Source organism: Cupressus sempervirens, chromosome 5 (genome assembly GCF_028749045.1).
Source record: "Cupressus sempervirens isolate cs-2001-9-10 chromosome 5, ASM2874904v1, whole genome shotgun sequence".
Classification (NCBI taxonomy): Eukaryota; Viridiplantae; Streptophyta; class Pinopsida; order Cupressales; family Cupressaceae; genus Cupressus; species Cupressus sempervirens.
The window spans coordinates 223,164,112-223,172,287 of NC_143122.1; the positions used below are offsets into that span (position 1 = coordinate 223,164,112).

The window sequence follows — 8,176 nt, forward strand, 5'->3', positions numbered from 1 at the left end:
CAAAGGTCTTAGTTTATCTGTACACTATGCAATTGCATTTACTTGAAAGTTTCTAGAGCCTCTTCAAGTAATCAACACACAATCAAATGATCAAACTGTTCTTTGCCCAATTGACACTCACTTGCGCACCATGTCATCAAACAAAAAGGTTGTCTCTAAATGGTTTTTTTAAAGACTATATAATATATATGCCATGCCTAAAAGAAAACACTTCAAACAAAAATCAGCCAGCTTTGTCAAATCAAAAAAAGAATTGATCAAGTGATTCCAATCTCACTAAAACCCAGTTTCAGATCTTTCAAATTAAATTGCAAAGCTTCTGAATCCTCACTAGGTGGAAAGTTCTCATATAGTGTTTCTTAATCACTATGAAGAATTGTCTACAAGTATATTACTAAATGGTTTTAAAATCATTTGTTGCAGTTGGTTATACTACATGGGCTTCAAATTTACTTCACCCAGTTGCATATAGTAAAATAGGAATCATGAATTGACTTTACCAATTTTGTAGACCAAAATAGGGCCTCAGAATCACGTTCATCAGTTGGGTGTATTAAAATTGGACAATTGAATATCTTTCAGCAGTTGGGTGTACTAGTAAGATCACCATGAGCATAGTTGCAAAGCCTCATATTGCTATTGTTGGTGCAGGAATGACAAGTCTTATGGGTTGGGGGAAGGTTTTAAAGTACTAAATTCATGGTCAGAATGTGGAATTGGGTTCTACATGGATTCATGGCATTGAAGGAAGCCCCATCTATGCCATATATGCCATTGTGAAACAAATTGGTGTTATGGCTGATAATAGCAAGCAATGGGAATTCATGGATGACTTTCCTTTGGTTATTCTCGTTATTGTTGAAGGTGTACTCATTGTCCCTCCTCTTTTCATTGCTCTGATGGTGAATTATTATAGGTGCTTGCTGTCCATGGTGATGAAATAGACTAAAATAAAGATAAATTTGCCAGATGTTGTGGAACAACACAAGATTGATGGATTGATTAGAAATTGTAGAAGCTTGGAGACTATTTAAGGAGGAGAGGTTATCTAAATATTTTGAGGAAGCTGATAAGAGGAATTAATCTCAAATTTCTATTTCATATGTTGTTTTCTAAGAGGTTGGACACTTAACAATGTGGAGCAATCTTTAGGGGGGGCCAATTGGAATTTGAGCTCATTGTCGGAGGTTGTGTTTTTTACTCGAGATAATATGGAGAGAAGTATAATTTTTGTAGATGATTTGGATAATGTGGATCTAGAAGCTCGCAAGGAGTATAGGAAATTTCAAGGATGCAATTGCCTATACTTAGGGGCTTTTCTAGTGTGGTGAACGAACTTGTAAGAAATCTCCTAGACAAAAGTGTAATGTTTAATGCTATGGTTGGAAGGATTGAGTGGTGTTGTGATGGGAGTAGGCCTATGTTGCTAAAGGGCCTATTATTGAGGTTGATCATGTACTTTTGACTATTTTATTGGGTGTATTTAAAGCTTGTATAAAAGGATGCAAGAAGAATCATGTTGATAGTGGAAGGACAAGGCACATGACCTTAATTTTGGTGGATTTCAACCTCCATTGCCATCAATAAATGTTGATGCAATTAGTAGGCTTGGGTTTGGAGTGGTAGATAAGGTATGTGTGCACTTCAGTTCTAGTGTTTCATATGTATTGGGCCTCATATTTGTATTTTAGAAAAACACAATAGTGGTCGCGATAATGATCGTGAAATTGGAGCTAGTATGTGATGCTCTTACACAATAAATCTAGAATTGTTGCATCATGTCTTGCTAGAAAGAAAGCAATGCAAATGGAGTCATTGTCAGAGCAAGACATCATCCATGGGATGTTGACTACTCTTTTTGCAGTTGGAATCAGTCCTAGGAAGATAGTAACAACGTTGAGGACAAAATGCTTGTGGTTGATGTCATCCTTGGAAGCAAATGGGTCACGGATCCTTTGTTTTGGGGGTCTTATGGCTATGCTCCCCGAGGTTCTTTAGGTGAAGATTTTAAACTATTAGCTAAGTCATTGACTTATCTTGAGTATTAGAACAATAGAGCTCCACATATCATAGTAGAAAACAACTACACAATTGTTGTCGAAGTTATATATATATTCAATGTTGACGCCAAGGTATTTGGGCATTAGTAGATGGAAAAAAATGTAAATAATATTGATGTCTATGTCAATGGTTGCAATAAAGATCAACCCGAGGAAATAAGTCCAAGTGAGGGAACTGCAACATTATTCATCCTTGGGAGGGAGGGTGAGTAATATGTTGAGGCATCGCTTGGTCCTTGAGATGTAAGATGTGCACAACTTTTCTAGGGTGTTCACATTAGGGTCTCTTTTTTCAATACCTTGAGGAGTGCAAGACTTATGTGGATTTTCGTGCACTTGTGTTGTTGTTTTATCAAAAACATTTGCAGTTGGATAGATTCGATATGTATCTACCATTATTGTTATAAAAAAAAAAAAAAAATCTTTTATTTTTCATTTTTCAATTCTTTAGCTCTTTTGTTCTTGATTTTTGTTTGAGAAAGGGCCAAAATTCAATGAATGGTTGGAGTGATGAAGATAGTTGTTTATGTGGGCGCAAACTTTTCATGACACAATTGATTGGTTATTAGTTGGTTGAGTGATGAAAGAAAATATTTTAATGCCCATAGGGCTAAAGATAACCTATGGGACAACCAACTTCATACATTGATTTCTACATTTTGACCCTTTTCTTATGCAACTTGGTGATGGGTGCCTCTAGCTTCTTAACAACCCTTGTATTGAATATATCAACCCAAGAGTGCACTATCATTATAGTAGAAAAACGATACATGTCCTTGAAAGCATCATACTCTAAAATGAAATGCTTTTCTATTTCTACTTTTTGAGAGGTTCAAAATATACAATTTCTTCCCAAGCTCCTTTCAGTCTTTTCCAAAGCCCATTTCATAAAAAAGTTGACGAGAGTTGGTCCTTAACTGAGTAATATGAAGTTTGGCTCCCTAAGATATATAGTTGCCAATATAATCTTTTTGATGATGATTATGAATGAGATTAAACTTTGTAATATAGTACTCTTTCTTTCTTTCTCTTTAAAACTTTATCCCAAGAACACTTGTGAAATTTTTCATAATAAAGTCCTTTAGCTCTTTACTATTTGTGGGGCATGAGTTCAAGTAATATCCCAATTATTAAACCATTCGTTGTTTTGTGACATGCAACTCTTCTTTCTTTTGCACAATATGTCACTAAAAAGAACTTTAAGTCATATGCCCTCATCTATTTGCTCAATTCTTTTTAAATATCTTATGAGTTTCACCATAGAAATTGTTTGAATAGGAGTAACCCCCACCTCACTCAACATGATATAATAAGGTACTAAACTTTTAATTTTGAACTTGAGTGAAATTGAACTAGTGTGAAATTAAGTGTTCTTTAATGTTTTCAATTTCCTTCAATTGTAAATCAAAGTTCTACTGGGTCATAGTCAATAGCCATAGTGAACAACTAGAATCACTAAAAGCCCAAAAAGAGTTTGGATAGTTTTCTAATCCCATACTTTTGCCTCTTGTTATGACCTAATCACACATCACCCATCAAAGATGGGACCCCTATCTCTTTTGGCTTCTTTAGCCCCTTTTTGTTTTCTCATCTCAATAGCTTTAGTGGCTATCATTTAGGTTTTTAATGGTACCATTTGAGAAGTGATGAGTTTTGGCCAAGTCTTCAACCAAGAATAGTTACCTGACTTTTAATCATGATCTTAGAGACCTCCTTTGAATCTTTTGGATTTAAGCCAATACAATTTTGAGTCTTTGTGAAGCCTCCTCCCCCCATTTTGGCATGTCAAATTTCTCATGAACATAAAAACCAATTCTAAAGAGCGATTTGAGAGGGCAACACGAATATTCCCAATAAACTCGAACATCCGAAAAGAGAAAAGCATAAGGTTGGTTAAGTCTATGATGAAGATTTGTTACTTACTTTTTCAGGTGTTAATTTCAGAATGATCCTCAAGTTTCAAAGGCCAAGATTCTAAAGAACTTTTACTTTTACCCAAGACCTTTAAAATCCATCAACATGTTCAAGTTTTAAATATGAACCCATTGGCATTCAAAGGCATGCCAGTGCCCAGGCCTAGCTTAATATTCAACGACTGGACAACCTAGAATTATGAGTAGGTTTCTTTGGATCATTTCCCCCTAATGGCCAAACCTTGGCATAATGATTTTGACCCACTTATAGAATCTTTCAATAAGATCCCTGTTTGGGTTAGGCTTCTGAATCTTCCCATGCATCTTCGGTTGGATTCTGTTTTGGAATCTATTGGGGGGGCTCTTGGGGATTTTCAGATTGTGGATTCGGCAACCTCTAATCTCCATTAGATGTTTGCGCACATCCTTTTTGAGATGGATGTCTCTAAGGGTCTCCCTGAGAAGATTTGCCTAGGTTCCCCGCGGGGTATCTAGACTCAGGTTCTGGATTATGGTTTCCCTTTTCGATGCAGGAAATGTCATATGATTGGCCATGTGGTGGCTTGTTGTTCTTCTGATAAGGCAAGATCAAAGCGAACACCTACCTGGTGGGCAAGTGTTTCTGATAAGCATTACACTGTTACTAAATCTTCTTCTGTTCGGGAACAAGTTGCTAAGGGGTCTCTTACTTCTGATGGTTCAGGGGATACTATTCCTAATGCTTTGGATCAACTAGTTTTGGAGGAGGCTCATGCTTCCTAGACTGTTGGTCTTGTCGTCCTGAATGATGACCCTTTTTAGTATGTTGTCTTTGGACCTATTGTACATAATGTTTTGGATTTGGGTTTGCCCAAATTGGCCTCTCCTAGGGAGAGTGTTTTTTTTGGATGATTCTTCTTGTTTAGTCTGTCGTGTGGATCCCTTTGTTTCTTCAGGGGATTGGTAGAACGATGCAGCTAAGCTAGAGGATGGAAGGACAACGGTTAAAGGAAAGAAATCTAAGTATTCCATCCCTCCTCTAGATAAGAATTTGCGGTCCTACAAGGGAGGTTCTAAATCTAAATCTAAATCTTAAGCTCCCTTGGTGAGGATTGATGTTCGTTGTGGTGGGAATTTGTTGGTTGTTCCCTATCTTTGTTTGGTGACTCACACTATTGTATTTGGACCTTATATTGTCATATTTTTAGATTTGATGTACAAGGTTTTGGGTCCTTTTCAAAACCTATTTTTACTTAATCAAAACTATTTACTTCCTTTTTATGGTAATAGACTATTGGTACAATAAATTTTGGACCTTTTTCTAGTTAGAGGAATCTAACCCCTCTACAAAGAGATTACATCTAGCCTCATGCACTAGATTCTTATTTCTCTAACCAAACAACTTTTTCTCCATCCCAAAATTATGTTGGTCAACACCAATGGCATCAAGAACATTTAATGAATGTATACTCAACATTAGTTCAAAACGTAGTTTCCCCCTCAATTTACAAAATCGATCACCATAACAATATGGTCTTTCTATTATGAATACTTACAAATGAAACAATGAAGAATCCCACCACACCACGTGAAGAATCCAATGAATGCTACATTCATTGAGTCAAAGGGTGTTTTTTAAAATAGGTGTGACTCAATGATAGGCAAAATGGTACAATGGCAAGCTCAAGATATTGCCCTAATACAATCAACTATTTGCACACTATAAAATTCAAGCCTTTTTCAAGATCCTTTATAGGCTTGTAGATTGACTAGGTACTTTCGCCACTCTTAAACACCAGAGATTAAGGAAAAAGATAAGTCAATTTTGACTATTTAACAATTTTAGCCTAGAAGTTAAAGCTTATTGTGTGATGTTTAAGCTATCTACTTTGAAGCAAAAATTAAACACGAAAATATACTCAAAGTGCAAATGACATGCACACAAGGAGCATTGGATCATCACAACACTGTGAGGAGCATTTTTTTAGTGAAATGAGGGAAGATCAAAATTAATAGTTCCTGAGTACCCTTTGTAAGTGCTTGGAGTGCAAATATCGAGACATGAATACAAGGGAAACACTGCAAATATGATAGCATACACAAGGTTAAAACGACAAAGAGTCCGCATGAATTGGAAACTCCCACAAGTGTATATGAATGAATGCTTCACAAAATATCTTTTAATATAATGCCTACTCTTGAGATCTTCAATCTAGTACCTGCATGCTCAAGCTTTATAAATTTAAGCTCAATGAGATCAACACCTACATGGTTGATTTTTAGTGTCTTGGAATACTTTGTTGAAGATTATGTTGAACTCAACAACAAAGAGGTGTTTCAAAGCCTACTTGATGTTGAAACGTAGTGAATCACATGTTGGAAATTTGTCAAGTTTTTACTAGAAAGAATTACATATAATTTTTAAAATTCAATCAAGATTTGGCTTGAACTTGTGGAAGAAACCTGGCATGATTCAATGACGATTCAGGGGAATGTACAAAGAAAATGCAATATATGACCAATGCAAAAAAATAATGTAAAATGTATTAAATGAAGGAATTTTGCATATGGTGGGTATTGTAAGATGAAGAGATATCCTCCAGAGAAGTCATAACGTGCTTCAACGTGAATCAAAATGTAGTCAGGGAAATATCCAAATCAAAACAAAACTCCACAACCATGTCAAAGGATGAATACTTCAATTTTGTTATTTCCACCAAAGATCATATAAAGTTGTCTTGATCATATGTTCAAATTGGTGCTTCAAAAGAATGTGGGAAACAATAAAATTTAATTTCATGAGTGAGTGAATAGGTCAAGAAAGATTGAAATTTGAAGATATATGACTTCGGTGATAATTGAAAAGCGAGATAATGGGTCAAGAGAAAAGATCCAAGTTTAGAGATAAATTTCAAATAAATTTGTTTCAAATTAAATTGAAACTTAATTGATTATTAAATTTTACGTTTAAAATTAATTAATAAACTTGTAAAATTTGAAAAAGGTGAAATAAAATTGTTCTTTAGGTTTGAATCTAAAAAACAATTAAATATTGATTTTTATTGATATTGATTATTGATTTTATTGATATTTGATTAATAAATATTTTGAAAAAAAATGAAAGAAACGAAGAATGATTAAAAATTTGAAGAAGAAAAACTCAATAAAAAATTGAGTTGCATATAAAACTTCCTCATGAAGTCAAAAGCAATCAAATTGGCATCTTTTAAAAAAGTGAGCGCTTTAGTGGTGCTTTTTATTTTCTAGATTGAAGTTTGCATAAGATACTCTTCTTATTTCATTATCACACATTGCGATTGTATAACAAGTTGAGAGGAGATTTGGAAGATTCAGGAGATTTTGTGAGAAGTATTTGAAGAAGTGCAATATTTTCAAAGAAAGGAAAATCTTGAGGAGAGAGAAATTTACTTCTAAAGAAGTGTGAAATTGCTTTCAATTGGGAATTTTTTGAAGAAACTATGAAAACCCAAGAGATGAGATTTTTTTTAAGTTAAAAAATTTGTGAAAAGGCATAAATTCTTGGAGGAGAGTGCAAGTCCTTAGAGAGAAAGTTAAGAATATTATTATAAATTTTCAAAATTTTATCCTTCATGGGTAAGCTTGGTTTTGTTTTTTCCCCTTTGCCTACATGGTATTATGCATGTTTATTTTTGCTTTTGCAAGAAGGTGAAATGACTGAGCCTAGAGGAACAAGTGTGACCATGAAACAACTAATCAACAATGAGAAAAGAGGGTTCTATTTAAAGTCCGAAATTATTTCAAAGTCAGCAAATTTTGGAGAAACAAATATTGGATGCTTAGAAATGCATGATTTCAATAGGAGAATGTTCTAATACACTTATCATTAACAAACACATTCGGCCATTAGGATTGTAAATAGTATGATAGTATACATAGCTGGTTGTCTTCAACTTTTCAACATGCAAAATTGATTGTAGAATGTAAGAGACACTACAATCCAAGAGATAAAACTATTAGGGATTTAGATTCAAATTCCATTGCAGATAACTCTCCAATGGCTATCTCAGAAGCAGTTGAAATCCCTTCACTCTGGAATATGGTACTAAAGTCAAAAGAGAAAGCACTCAGAGTTTACACCATTGGGTTTCAACATTATGAAGGAATCATAAATAGTAAATGGTTGTGAAACAACGAATCCCCACCATTCCAAGTTGCCCAAGGAGGTAGTGTACCTTGACTTCC

The 8,176-nt window shown here is 34.7% G+C and overlaps 1 pseudogene; it reads left to right on the forward strand.

Annotated features, from left to right (window-relative positions):
* The first annotated feature begins 698 nt into the window (after positions 1-698).
* LOC149555232 (putative polyamine oxidase 5) lies at positions 699-4,735 on the forward strand (annotated as a pseudogene).
* Positions 4,736-8,176: the final 3,441 nt, after the last annotated feature.